Source organism: Labeo rohita, chromosome 16 (assembly GCF_022985175.1).
Source record: "Labeo rohita strain BAU-BD-2019 chromosome 16, IGBB_LRoh.1.0, whole genome shotgun sequence".
Taxonomy (NCBI): domain Eukaryota; kingdom Metazoa; phylum Chordata; class Actinopteri; order Cypriniformes; family Cyprinidae; genus Labeo; species Labeo rohita.
The window spans coordinates 15,779,220-15,793,262 of record NC_066884.1 but is presented as its reverse complement, the minus strand read 5'-3'; the positions used below and the strand labels follow the sequence as shown (position 1 = coordinate 15,793,262).

Genomic DNA, 14,043 nt, shown 5'->3' with positions numbered 1-14,043 from the left:
GCAACAGGATGTGTAGCCAGCATGTCTGTGTATGTTTGTGTGCTTGAGTATAAACACAGTGTGGCTAAGTCATGTGACAGACCACATAGCACTTTGAGGTTTGTGTCCATGTTGTTAATGATAGTGAAGAGTGAATGTTCGAAGGAATGTTAACACGTTAAAGGTTCAGTGACATTTAACGCCTCAGATGCTATAGTATGTTTACACTGAGAGAAGTAAATCAGGCTGATTTTCATACTGATACAAATTCAGTTTGTTTGTATTGGAATTGATTAGCTTAGAAGATCTAAATTATGTAGGCTCATGGCATTTCTTTCAAATATTCTCAATACATTTTTTAGCGTGAAATATTACAGTATGAAAAATGTCTTTCAGCCAGACAGTACAAATCTAAATTCAAATCAGATTCTACCCCAAATTGGTATTCAGGAGCTTTTGTTTTGATGATCCATGACACACTCTGAATCAGATAAAGTCGAGACATAAGGATCAAAAGAAGCAGAAGCAATTAAAAGAGAATCTTTAAAAAAGATTAAAAAAAAAAAACTGTCCTGCATTGACAGCTCTCTGACCACGAGAGCTGGTTGAGAGGAAGAGAAACGGAAAACATGTTAAAGATTTTGTCAACATCCATTACAGAAGAGTGAGCAGTCAGAGGATATAGTAGAGCTTTATCCACAGTGAATTTGGATTTCTTTCTTTTCCAGAGAGCTCACCACAGTTACTGGGCTTTTTGCAAACATCCAGCTGCCAAAGGAAATTACAGATAAATCTGTCTGTAAATATGCCAAACCAACCAAAAACCCACAGAGTCCATGAAAAGCATGACAAAGCAAAACACAATGATAATTTCACCATTTGCACTTAAACATTTTAAACACTTTGCCACGCTGGGAATCATTAACGTTCATAGTATAACTCTTCACCATATTTTCCTGTTCATTTCTTCTGCCTTCTATATGCTTCTATATGCATGGTTCTTTAGAAATTCAAAAATGAAACACGAATGGATTCTAGAGCTATATAACACTTGCTTATGTTAGTTTCCCCTCTTATATGTTGCAATAACATGTAAATGGAAAGATGTATTCAACAACATCACATGGCTATGGACTTCAGTGTCTGACCACTGCAGAACGCCCAGGTTTTATGGTCCATGGCTAAGCTCTGTTGGAAATCTCCCGTCAAGGGAGAGCTGAGCTCTCTAAAAGTGCCCACTGAACCAAGTTGATCTCCTCTCTGCTTTAGTCCGGAGAACCTCTGTGACCATAACCACACTGTTAAATGTTTGCACTCTAAAGCATGAGGGTCAGAAACTTAACAGGGCACAGGTCAAATACGGCCTAAATATTTAAAACGTGATATATTCGTACAAATCAATTCATAAAATTGTATTCTAAGCCAGATCTGTAAAATGTTTTCTAGCAGAGCGTTTATTAAGTTACGAGATTTTAAGAATTATTCTTAATAAACTTTGCATGTGACATTGATCTGAAATAAAGGATTAGTTCACTTTCAGAATAAAAATTTCCTGATAATTTACTCACCCCTATGTCATCCAAGATGTTCATGTCTTTCTTTCTTCAGGCGAAAATAAATGAAGGTTTTTGAGGAAAATATTCTAGGATTTTTTTCCATATAGTGGACTTCAAAGGTGCCCAACATGTTGAAGGTCTAGATCGCAGTTTCAATGCAGCTTCAAAGGGCACCACATGATCCCAGCTGAGGAATAAGGGTCTTATTTAGCAAAACAATCTGTCATTTCTTCAAAAAACATATTTATTTTTAACCACAAATGCTCATCTTGCACTAGCTGGACCTCACGCATTATGTAATTACACACGTGTGACATAGTTGAAAGTACCGACCCAGTGTTAACAAAGCGAACATGCAAAAAAAGTCAAACGCCCTTTACAAAAAAAAAGGTAAAACAATGATGTCAGACAATTTTTAGGTTGGAGGAGAAAATGAGATTTTTTAACTGAATGTGCATGACTTTTCCAACGTGACTGCGCAAAAGACATTTGTAGTTAAAAAGTATATAATTTTTTTCTTTTAGAAAATGACCAATCACTTCGCTTGATAAGACCCTTATTCCTCAGCTAGGATCATAAGCCTTTTGAACCTACACTGAAACTGCTGTTTGGACTTTCAACCCATTCGCAGGCCCGTAGCCAGCCTAGCGGAAGGGAGGGTTCTTTTTTTTCCAAAAAGTGGACCTTTTTCAATCCCCACCCATTTTGTATTTAACTATGCGGTTCAAATACTTAATTTTGGTGACTAGTCATGCACCAGTTTGTGCTGTATTATCACGTCTGCTGGTATCTTAATAAGCATGATTTTTTGATTCATCAAAAATATTTACTACAATGTTGTCAAACTGCTTACCAAAATATCGCCTTGTTCAGTAAATATACACAAATACCTAGAGCAATAAGTTAGTTAACTAAATGAATGACATTCTAAATGCAATAAATTCACAGATTCTTTATACTGTCACATATACAAATGGTGGGTGGACGTGTGTTCGTGTAGGGGGGGGTCTGGGGGCATGCCCCCCCCAGGAGAAAATTTTATACATTTTAAAGTGAAATTCATTAATTTGGTGTAAAAACTCAAAAGTAAGAAATCCAACCCATGTTCATTGTGCGAACTGAACAAACAAAAAAGCTGATGACAGTCTGAAAAAAAAGTTTTAGAACCGCCCCTGGTCAGAATGTACTGTGCTCTTCCTTGACCCATGCTACACCCTTCCACTGAGTTTTCTGAGCCCCCATTCTGGGCCCCTTTCAACCTCTGAGCTCTATGCAGTCTTTCCTCCTTTTCAAACTACAAATATCAAGGAAGAAATTTTATGCAGGGTTTTTTTTTTTTTTTTAAATCAAATATAAGGCTGTTTGCTACTTTTTTAAAGACTTGCAGAAATAGAATTAATATGGAATAAGCAAGATGTCTAGTAATATATTAAACTGATATCCTGATTTACAGCTCAGATAATGTTCATTATCAAAAACAGTAACATTTGTAAAAAAATGGTTATATGTTATTGTTATATGATAAAATTATTAATAATAATTATTCACCTCAATGGTATAAAAATGAACTACATGGCTTCTAGGTATTTGTATAAAGAACAGTGGTCTTAGTATAAATGCACAAACGCTATTAATCACAAAATACTGTAATTATATTCCATTACTCCTTTAGATTTAATACATGTCTTTTCTAAAAGAAAAGTATATACTTTTTAACTACAAATGTCTTTTGCGCAGTCACGTTGGAAAAGTCACGTGCATAATGCGTGAAGTCCAGCTAGTGCAAGATGAGCATTTGTGGTTAAAAATAAATATATTTTGCTAAATAAGACCCTTATTCCTCAGCTGGGATCATGTAGAGCCCTTTGAAGCTGCATTGAAACTGCAGTCTGGACCTTCAACATGTTGGGCACCTTTGAAGTCCACTATATGGAGAAAAATCCTGAAATATTTTCCTCAAAAACCTTCGTTTCTTTTCGCCTGAAGAAAGACAGACATGAACATCTTGGATGACATAGGAGTGAGTAAATTATCAGTAAAGTTTTATTCTGGAAGTGAGCTAATCTTTTAATGGGTAACAGTCGGAAATCGTTCCTTCTATACTAAGAATTTATTTCAATCAATTATTTAGAAAATCAATGCTTGGGGAAACGATTATCTCTTACTAAAATGTTGTTTTGTTAAACGTTACAAATCACCATATTGGAACAAACGCCTTCATTTTATGAGGTAATTCTAAATGCAGTTACCTCATACACTTTTGGCCATCAGATTCTTTTCTGGCCAGCTGTTTTGGACATGTAATGGACTATTAAGTCATGTAAAAGGATCTACAGTTCAAACAGTTCACGTTTTGGGCGGGGATTATGAGAAACTTTTAAAGAGAACCATCCAAAACACTTCAGCGGGTTCGGATTGGCCGAGCGACCTGTCACTCGAAAACCAGGGGCGTGGTTTGGGAGCGCTCGTTCACAATGTAATAGAGTTTTAGCGCAGTCTTGCTTTTTCATAGGCGTGTGTCAACTGTGTGTGTGCCAAGGGGTGCTCCGCTCTTACCAATGCGATTAATGAACACAACGAACCAATTGAAGGGACACTAAACAAACAACCCGCTTTTCCGTTTCGTCTGTTTTAATACGGGCGAGCTTCGCGTCTGCAAGGAATCAACCCTCTGCAAGAGCACAAAGGAAAATTAAAAAAGGAAGCAAAGGTAAATGAGCTGGTTTTCTCCTTCGTAAGAAGTTTTTTCTTCGTGTCTGTTTATATGATTTGAACTCTGGCCGTGACAGTCAGCGAAGTTTGTATAGGATGGCAAACACACTGCGATATTTTGCACAGTTTGGGGAAAATAAGCAGGTATCCTTTCAGGTCGGTAAATATTGCAGTCAGTGGCGACATGAAGGCAGCCTTTATTGCTACAGACAATGCGGTTCTGATCTGATTTACTCCTCATATTTTTTGTTTTCCTCATTTTAGGTATGCACTCAAGGCATTGGTCTTGCACATGGAAATCAGAACTACTGGGTTGTCCACCTATAGTATGTCTAATGCCGTGACACAGTTGTTGACAATATCGAACACACGTTGTTCACGTTGATTAGAAACACATGATGACATGTGAAGTATTTCCGTTTTCCAGTTTAACCTGTACTGGTTAGACTCGTGTTTGCACGCCAAACACTTACCGCGTCTGCGGTTACAAGCTCTGCACGAAAGCGTTCAGTTGTTTAGATAACAAGCGCAGCACTCAGTCAGCTGGACAGTAGAATATAAAGAAGAAGCCGTGTCGTGCTCCAAGAAGATGGGCATGCTGGTTTTGGACTGTTAATCGGTGGTTTTGGAGGAGTTTGGCCTTGGGCACAGAGCTGAGAGTGCAGTATTCAGTCAGCGTGTTGCGCACCTTTACCAGCTGTGTGGCGGCGAAATAATCACGCTTACGAATTGACCGTGGTGATAATGGAGAAATTAAATTATAAAATCAGTTTCAGCTGAACAAATATAACACGAAAATAAATATGGGATATTCAATGTCGTTTTTTCTCATGACAGCTGTGGATAAACCGAAACATCAGTTTTACAACTGTTACTGTCACAATACAATTAGTTAAATGTCACTATTCTCGTTATTGCAGCAGAGCTGCTTTGCTAGTCAGCACACTCATAACTATTCAACTAATTTAAAAGTGCAAATGAATACTTAAATAACATAGTGGCATATAACCTTCGATTTTTCAGTTTAATAAACACTGCTTCGGTAGGATGAGTAAATGATAATAAAATGAAGAGAACAAAGAAACGCATTAGGAACAAAGAGTGCTTGACGTTTTCCAGTATCTAACTCTAGAGGGCTTATTAAAGCTATAGCTCTAAAGTTATCCAGATGAGAGCAGTGAGGGAGTGATTTTCTATTTTTCCTGCCAATATTGTTTGAGTATTATTAATGACATAATGGACTGCGGGAGGTTTAGGCTGCATTTACACTGCAGGACCCAATGCACAGATCTGTTGTATTTTTCATCTGATCTGTGTGTATATTCAATTAGGACAAAGCTGACTGTGTCTAATATCTTGACAAGACCTGCATTTTAACGGAGAAGTGCATTTGACCCGTGCAGTCGAGTACGCGAGCAAGATCTCTTCAGATGGCGTTTCAAAAGCAGACGTTTCTGTGATCTTTCTGACATTGCTAATAGTTATGGTTTTTAGACCGAGCAGTAATTAGTGCTGTTAGCTTATAGGTTGGCTTTGGTTAAAATAACAACAAAAACCTAATCATAATTACCCTGATAGAACCATTATGCTTTTCATAGCACTGTGAGAAATGTTTTTTTTTTTTTTTTTTTCTCCACCAAAGGGCAATTATTCTGACAGCAGGATCTGATTTTCAGGGTTATCGTCATCTATTATTGTTTTGTAACTATATAAAACGGACAATATGCCATCCGTTTAATCCATTAACTGGATCAATCAATAGAAATAAATTCTCATTCTGAACAATTATGGTTGTCAGCTATCAAATTAGTATCAAATACAAAACCATCTTTAATGTCTGTGCATATCATAGCACAGAAGCTTCGCTAGAGCACATTGCTGATCCCTTTGTTATACTGTGGATCAGTCATTTTTGCCCCCACTTTATGATTATCTGGGCCGGTAACTGTTTGACCCTGCTTTAGATTTCTTAAAACGCTTTTGTCCCTGATAAAATTCAACCGTAAGCAAGACTAAGAGTAGCTTGGAGGGTTCATCCCTCCGGGTGCAGGAGGTATATTTCTGGCATCTACCCTGAGGTTGCCTTGAATCATCTAAGTGTTATTGAATAATGAATAGCTCACTGAGCTATCATTAGACATTTTCCTGTGGTGTTTCTTTCTTTCGTTTTTAAAACGTTTGATAACTGTAATTTAATAAGTAGGTTTGGTCCATAATTGCACTATAAGTGCACTTAAAATATTCAACCAGTAATAAAGTGACCCAAGTAGAATTTTAATGGGTTCCAGTATTATGAATACAGTCAGAGAGTATGATGTTTTCCACTTAAATGTCTGCCTTACTTCGCTGATTTTAAGACTATTAGATATTGTTTGTGTGTTACAAGTACCCTTGAATATACCGTGCTGACTATTGCTGGAGGTCAACGCTCACTTGTTGTTCTGCGGAAAATGTGTCTATGTTGTTCTTCCATGCATTTACAGGGATAGCTCACTCAAAAATGAACATTCTGTCATCATTTACTCACCCTTGTTTCATTCCTACATCACACTATGATGTTGGTGTCAGTTTTTGCTTTTGTGTTCTACAAAAGACGGAAAGTCATACCAGTAAATGATGACCGAATTTTCTTTTTGGGGTGAACTGTACCTTTAAGTCACAAACTGTATAGAAAAGCCCCACCATTTTTGAACAAGCTGTGACTAAGGAAAGAGTACATGAAACGTGAAATTGCCGGAAGCTGCATTTTGCACGCAGATTGCTTTGGCTATTTTACCGAGAATAGTTCTCAATCATTTAACTGTCATTTTAAAGCAAAACAATCTGGCAGGCAGATCCATTTGGAATGAGCACAGGTACAGACATCTCTCATCCTTGTTTTGTTCAAAAGCCTGGTTTAAACCCTAATGATCCTCTATAATCATTAACCTGCTCATCTAAAAGGAGATCTTTGATAGTCAGACATATACAAGACACAGGAGGCATTTTCCTTTTAAATTTACCTCTGTTTTTCTCTTAGCCCATTGTGGCTGACTCTAGCGTAGGGTAATGATGCATATAGCCTGGGTGTAATTTTATTTCCAATTTCCATTGCTGTAGTTTTGCCCCAAATGATGTTACGCTAGCCGTGCGCAGTGGATGGCTGTGCGCTCCTAATGGCTCTTAGGGTAATGAGAGCTAAAATAGCCTTGGTGCTACGTTTGGATCAAAGCCATCATCTATGGTTGTTGTCCACCCCCCAACCCCCCATTTCATCAGACGAGGACAATTTACTTTGGAGACTTGTTACCCTGCTTTAGTTATTCATAGCTATTTTTATGATGGATTGAGACTCTAGAATGGAACAAATGCAAGTCAATTCATTCTCTACATTTGAATGCGGACTAAACAACCAGCGTGTACCTGTTCTGGACCGGCTGTGAGACACAATGGATCACTTTCAATTAGTTACTCTGGGGAGTTCACTCCGCACTATAATGGCCCCTCATATTTCATGTTGATTGTTGTAACCCGTAGCAACAGGGTAGCCAATAGCTGGAAGATGCACCTGGAGAGGAGGATTGCGAGGCTGTTGGGGTGCAGTGGAATGAGAGCTGTTGTTCCTGCCTGGCTGCCTAAGTCCAGTGAGGGGTCTCGTACCCCTGGGGAGTGAATTATTACCTGTCAGACCTAGGGCCTCGGCATCATCCATTACCAGCCCTCTTGCGGGGGCGGCCAGCCCCAGCGTGGCAGTGCGATCAGTGGGCCTTGGCCTTCAAACCTGGTCTCCTCTCTCTGGGTGGGTACAACTTGTGGCGTGAGCATCTCCAGAAGCTGCGAGTCCCTGCGTTATATACAAATGCGAGAAGCCCTGCGGGTTTAAGATTCCATCTGGGAGGTTGTGGCATCTCTGCCAGGCCTCCGTAATCTGCCGTAATGAATGGCATCGTTGTGCTAAACTCTGTTATCAAGTTGTTGGTGGTCGATGATTCTAATTTGTCACACATTCACACTTAAGGTAATTCTGTTGAAATCTTCAGCTGAGTCCAAGTACCAGTCCTATTCTTACTCTAGTCTGAGGCAGCCTGCGATGCCTCCGGGATATTTTTAATGGGGTGGCCAGTTTGGGACAGTAAAAATCTTAGAGCGGCACAAAAAAGGCTGTAGCATGGCTGAATGTCAGGATATGCAGGGAGTTTCTGTTAATGATTCATTGCCTATGTAGTGCTTAGTAAAATTATTGCATGTATTTTGTAACTAACTTTAGATTTACAGGTCCAAACATTAAGTAACCTGTTAAAGGAGTCAAAATGTTGTATTGATATAAATTAAATGGACAGTGTTCGTTTTAGGAGATTTATTGTAAATGTTCAAATGAGGAGCCATAATAAAGCCTAACAGACTAGGGGTCTGATGTATAAACGTTGCGTATGCACAAAATAGACATAGAAATGTGTGTACGTGTTAGAATTTATATATAAATATATAAAAAACTTGGCATTATTATGTGCAATATGGGCACAGCATTAATCGTCTGTGTTTTGTACTGTTAAACACTGTAGTATTACATGGATGGGAATTTGCATATGGAAGTTCTATGCAAATTTGGTTATGCATAATAACACTAGGTGTTACGCTCCATATATAGTTGTTTTGGCCTAAAGTCAGGGTGGGGACGTATGTATGCAAAATCTTGTTTACTGGGATTTCTAAGTGGATATTTTGTTCAGGTTCTGGTGTATGGCTTTACAAATCTGAAACTTTTTTTTTATATATGAGGTAGGGCCTTATGAAATCCATTTTATTTTTTTCTCCCCAATTTTTTTTTTCCATTTAAATTTTTCTGTATTCCATTTTTTTTTTTTGTCCATTTTAATTTTAAAAAAATAATTAATTGTCTGATTAATTAAAATAATGAAACTTACACAGTTTAACAGGAGTTTATTTAAATTGACAAATTCTGTTTTTAAATTTTTTTTTTTTTTTTTTTTCTCAAATTCAGTTTTGTATTTTCTATTAATTTTCTGGATTTAATGGTTTCATTAAATTGCAATAATCAAAAGCATCTCTAATTAATCAATTTTATCAAAAATATCGTATTTATTTATAATTTCTTTATTTCCCCCAGAAATACTGTGTTGTGTATTTACATATTTATGCTAAATGAATTATTGTAAACAATATTTTTGGTAAATATATGCCTGCTTCAGTAGTATGTAGTACATGAAACTGCGCATGGTTCATTCACACAGAGACTCGCAGAACATGCAGGATTCATATTTAAATGGTATTTTTGCATTTAAGTATTTACAGACACAAGTCCAGGTCAAGTGTATTATCCTACTTTTGATTTATCAATCCAAAATTTGGCAAATTCTGTGACATTCCACGTTTAAGTAAATTCTGTTTTTATGACTGGATTCTGCGTTTCCGACCACGTTTTCTGTATCGCAGAAATCATAGGGCCCTAATGAGGACCCTGTTTTTTCCATTGTAGAGTCCGGCAGATAATGTGGTTAGTTTGATTTGAGAGGAAATTCAGTTTGGATTGTGGCATAAATTAGTTTGTCCTTGTCTGAAAGTTAACGTAGATATATGTGTAGATGTTTATTTAATTTTAAATAGTTTTGATGGTGGTGTAGCTGTGGAAAATGGCCAATCTTTGAAAATGTCAGTTGAGGCACGTACTGTCACTACTAAAAGAGCTAGCACTAGGCTGTAAAGCTTGGGTGAGTAAGCACTGAACCCAGTGAAAAAATAAAAAATGAAGAGTGATGCAAGCTGAGAGAGAGGACGAGTGTGTGTTGGACGTCGCTTTGGACGAGTTACAGGCCTCAGCCCTCAGCTCCCTTCTGCCCTTGGACAGCCTGCCTGGCTTCCAGCAGCTTTGTAAGCCATTTTTCTGAAACTTTAACCTCTTGTCAAACATCACGCGCAGAACCACAGCAGCCACAGATGGAGAGAGACAGAGAACTGGCCACTCCTGCAAAGCACACTGAGATGGAGTGGGTCCAGACACTACACAAAGACAGAGATATGTTTGCAAATTAAGAGAGATTAAACACAGAAAAAAGAAAGGCAGATCACTTGCTGAGTACAACAGCTTTGTTCACTACAGATGATGTTTCATTCATTTCCATGTGTGTAATGAGTTGCATGTAGGTGATGTAGTGAAGACAAAATGGATTTGAAAACCCTCATCACTAACAGATGTCTGATGAGGTCCAAAGCAACGTTTTTTGCTATTGTGACAAAATAGATATGACAGCAACTGTGTTTTTCCTGTCAAAGCTGTTGACACTTAGATGAAGATTATTGGAGTTACAGGAATAAAATTTTTATTTAACCTTTATTGTGTTTAATCATTTATTAATAATACGAATGCACTAATAATACAATGGCTGCTAACCGAAAAAAGGCTGAGTGCACTTTTTATTGTTTATTTTATTTTATTTATTTTATTTTTATTAAAAGGCACGTACTGTCACTACTAGAAGAGGGCTGTAAAGCTTGGGTGAGTAAGCACTGAACCCAGTAAAAAAAATAAATAAATAAAATAAATGATTGAGTGATGCTAGCTGAGAGAGGATGAGCGTGTGTTGGACGTCACTTTGGAATTTTTTTTTTTTTTTTTTAATATTAGTATAATATTAGTTTAAAATTTTTATTTAATCATTTATTAATAATATGAATGCACTAATAAAAAGTGGCTTCTAACCAAAAAATTACTATTTTATTTTATTTTATTTTATTTTATTTTATTTTATTTTATTTTATTAAAAGACACTTACTGTCACTTCTAGAAGAGGGCTGTAAAGCTTGGTTGAGTAAGTACTGAATCCTGTAAAAATGTGTTTACATAAGACATATATTATTTTATTTTATTGTAATTTTTTTCTACGGTATGTAATTTAAAATTAAAGTGCTAAAAACTAAAATCAATCATTTTAAATGCTATAAGTGAATTTGGGTGTCAGAGTATATATATATATATATATTAAGATTTGCTCAATATCACATCAGATAAGTGTTACTAAATTATTAGTGTCTTCAAGCAAGCATTGGAGGACAACAAAGCTATTTTAAAAATCAAATTTGTGGAAGCGAGTATGCACAAATAAATATTGCCAATACAGCCAATACAAATAATTTAAATTATGATGACCAATATATCGTGCCTCCGTAATTTAAAAGAAGTTATAAACCCATATTGCCTTTTATTAGGTGACAGAATTTGACCTTGTAAATGTAATGAATATCATTACATTTTTTTTGTCAGTTCTATGAAAACAAATACACCATGTGGATCACGTACTCGCGTGCACATTGTGATTCATGAGGAAAGAAGTCGCTGCCTACACAAACTGTCATCTTTAAGAATGTAAGGCTAGCTGAGTAATGAGAGCTAAATGGAGACTGAGTGATAACCGTGTGAAATCGCTGAAGTGTGTCATTGTTTTTATTATTTCTTTTTTCTAGCGACTCTTCTTTCTACCTGATTATGGAGTCTTGATTACCCCGTTTGCCTCATTTGAATATTCAACCATATCCTCAGCCTCCAGACTCCACACAGACGCCTTTTTGTACTCGTCACATTGGTATGCTAGAATTCAAAGCTGAGCTCGCATCCACGGGCAAGTGTGTCCACATCGGCTTTCCTCCCCAAACCGCCACCACCCCCGTCTCGTTCTCCCACCCCAACCTGCAATGCGAACTGCAGCTCTCTGTTTTAATTACTGTTCTCCATACATACAGGTTATTGATCGTCTCACTCTAGGGTGGTGGGCTTGGGGTTGCTCCAGATTGTGCTTTAAATGATCTCTTAATCACTTTATAATGGAACAACTCTTCCTGCTGCATTGATTAGCTGCTTGTGTTGGAATTGTTGTGAGCCTTCAACTTTCTAATCTGCTTTTAAACTCTCAGGGCTCCTTTATAACATGTTTATTTCCCAGAATGCTTCGGGAAGGACATAATGTTAACCATTCTCCTCACTTGTGGTGGAAGATAAAGTATTGTTCATACATGGATAATCTGATATAGGATATTATGAAGCCATTTATGTTGCTTTCATCACCCTGTAATGAATTTAGCGGATGGAATCTGATTTGAAGAGTGAGTGGCTTCCTCCTGGGGATGTGCAAAACTACACATTTTTGAAATCAGCTAGTCGGTGGGTTGTCTGAACTGGAAACCCTGGGTAATTAGACTGCTTTCAGGTTCACCTGATGGATTATTGGATGGGTTTCTTTGGGGGTGTTTACATAAGACTGGTTATTATGTCCAAAAATGGCTAGATGGAGCACAGTAGAAGGGGAGCAGATTTTTCTCTGTGGATGTGGTGGGATTAATTTAAATATGCTTTTTTTTTTAAAAGAGGAATTTGTTTATTTATTTGTGATCAAATAAAATGTAACCACTATTGTGATGCTTTGGGGTAATATATTTTTGTGCTTGATAATTTTAGTGTAGAAACTTAAAGGGATGGTTCACCCAAAAATAAAAAATATCCCATGATTTACGCACCTTCAAGCCATCCTAGGTGTATATGAATATCTTCTTTCAAGTGAATACAACTGGAATTATATTAAAAATGTCCTGGCTCTTCCAAGCTTTATAATGGCAGTGAATGGCTGTTGAGATTTTGAAGTCCAATAAAGTGCATCCTCCATCATAAAAAGCATTTGTGTAAGAAAAATATCCGTATTTAATCCACTTTATAAATGGCAATCTCTAGCTTCCACTACAGGGCTCTATGCTTACTTTTATTTTTAGGAGCACTTGTACTCCCAGCTTTAAAAATTTAGGAGCACATTCAAATCAATAATCAAAACATCTGATCAAAAATTAGCCTTCCCATTACAAGGTGATATTTGACTTAAAGAGATTTACAGGGGAAATTAGTTTTTGCCTTTGTAATGGCATTTTTCTAACTTTATTAAAAGTATGTCATCTTTTATGTCAAATAAAGAAAATGTTTATGAGCTTTTTAAAATGTTTAATTAAAGCAATAGAATAAGAACAAGTAGAATAAGAAGAATAAGTTACCAGTCAAATGAAATCAATATTGTTGAAATTAATTTGTACTACAGAGGTGGCACAGAAGAACTCAAAAGTCACTGATGTTATTACTGAATCATTCATTCATTTGATTCGTTTGAACGGCTCAGGAAAAATCAAGTGACTGTCTTTATGAATGGGTAATTGATTCATTGACTCACTAGATTCGTTTAAAAATGCACGTTCATTTATAAATGAAACAATGCTATGTTTGAATGGAGATGTGCAGCAGCTCAGTTGTGACTTTGTTTCAAACTATTTTTGTCGAAGAAATGCAGCAAAACTCCCTCAATAATCATTAAAAGCTGTTAGTCATATTAGTTCATCGCAATCTCACAAAGTTCCATTAGAAACTCCCTGCACTGCACAATGAATCTCTTATTTATGCCCTGTCTACACTTCGTTTATGACAGGGTTCGTGAGATATGTCTGTGATACATTACTGCAAAAACATGGAGAAACCATTGAAGCAAACACAAAAATGCTGATCGGGTCATTCGCATTGGTGCTCCTAAATATTTTTTAATAGACGCATGCAGTAATTGTTAGTCGCAAATGCGACTGAAATGGTTGCACTGTCGTACGCGCATTCACACGAGTGGCATTCCAGCGGATGATGTGGGTGAGCATGGTGACGAACATGGAAGCGCAGTGGAGAGAGTAAAACAAAACACCAGTCACAAACACATCGATTTGCTTCAGAAGGCCTTTATTAACCCCCTGAAGCCATGCGGAGGGCTTTTTATGATGGATGGAT

General features: G+C 37.0%; 1 protein-coding gene across 3 annotated transcripts in view; it reads left to right on the top strand.

The window, feature by feature from the left end:
- The first annotated feature begins 4,003 nt into the window (after positions 1-4,003).
- Positions 4,004-14,043, top strand: part of sema6e (sema domain, transmembrane domain (TM), and cytoplasmic domain, (semaphorin) 6E) — a 176,841-nt gene continuing 166,801 nt past the window's right edge. For all 3 annotated transcript variants that reach the window (XM_051131416.1, XM_051131415.1, XM_051131413.1), the window contains exon 1: positions 4,004-4,245. The gene's annotated coding sequence lies outside the window, so the exon portion shown is untranslated. The remainder of the gene's footprint in view (positions 4,246-14,043) is intronic.